We start from the raw sequence: 1,386 nt of genomic DNA, 5'->3' as shown, positions 1-1,386 counted from the left end.
TTTGCCCAACAGTGGTTGTACTAAAGGTTGACTTGGGGAGCTTTGTCTGACCATCTTAATCTCTAGCAGCCTCACAAAGCCACCTTATGTAATCTAAAAAACACAGTGGTAGTGATAATGATACATTCTTATCATTTATTGAGTGCTTCCCATAGGCCAATCTGTTCAAAGTTCTTAATGTGTGATAAGTCATGTAAACCCTCACAATAATCCTTTCAGAAAGGTACTATTATTATCCTAGTTTTCAGATGAAGAAACTGAGGCATAGAAAGGCTAAGTAGCTTTCACAGGGCACCATGACTTGTAAGTGACAGAGCTAAAACGTGACTATTTTTATTGGTCCATAACATAGCCTAGTTAAAACAATGTGCCTGCTATGAAAACTCAGCTTTAAGACAAGTCCTCCAGTCTTCCCTTGCACCCAGTCTGCAGGCCCTAATCCCCTTCAATATAGAAATTCTTAAGTCATCAGTGGTTCAACATCACATGGGCAGTAGGTGGTAAAGCCTGGATTCAAACTGGGTTGGTCTGACTCCAAGCAGGAATCTTTATCACTGGACTGTTCCAGCACTAGTCAGGTTAAACCCAAGTTCAAAGGATAAATCATAGGCCTATCTGGAAATGACCTGAGAAATCATCTAACCCGGGGTTTCTAAACCTCAGCACTATTGACATTTTGGGCTGGGTAACTGTTGTGGGAACTGTCCTGTTCACTGTATGATGTTGAGCAACTTTCCCAGTCGATCCTGGTCTCTATCCACCAGCAGCACCCCTTTCCCCAACCCACGCCAGGTGTAACAACCAAAAATATCTCCAGATGTTGACAGATATCCTGGGGGAGAGGGGTAGGTGCAAAATCGTCCCTGCTTTCAAACCAATGATCTAAATCATCTCATCATTTTGCAATCGATGGAACAGGGGTGGGCACGACATGGAACCCAGAGAAAGTGGATGCTGCCTTAGCCCTTACAGTCGGTAAGAAAGAGAAGCTATTGCACAAATATCTCTAATTGCACGAAGTTGATAAGCAATAAAGTGTTAGGCAGCAAGGTGCAAAGAAAGAGAATATGATCTGTTTTCCTGAGATATGGATCTGCCAGTTTTTATCTGCAGGACTTAACCAAGGTTCAGGTTCACCATCAATGAAACAGAGATCATGGTATCTACTCTGCTTATACCACCGTCTCCAGAACGGGTCTGTGAATCCATTGTGCAAACTGTGAAGCTCTTACAGACATCAGGTATTATTAAGATGACCACAAATGTGATAATAATTATGATTAGAGTAAAGGCGTTCAGGACTGGGGAGAGAGGCCTGTAGTGGTGGCTTCATTCCTGGACCTTCCAACTCGAGATCCCCATTCTCCTGCGGGAGAGGGAGCAAGC

This window comes from Orcinus orca, chromosome 11 (assembly GCF_937001465.1).
Source record: "Orcinus orca chromosome 11, mOrcOrc1.1, whole genome shotgun sequence".
NCBI lineage: Eukaryota > Metazoa > Chordata > Mammalia > Artiodactyla > Delphinidae > Orcinus > Orcinus orca.
Note: the sequence above shows the minus strand (reverse complement) of the source record.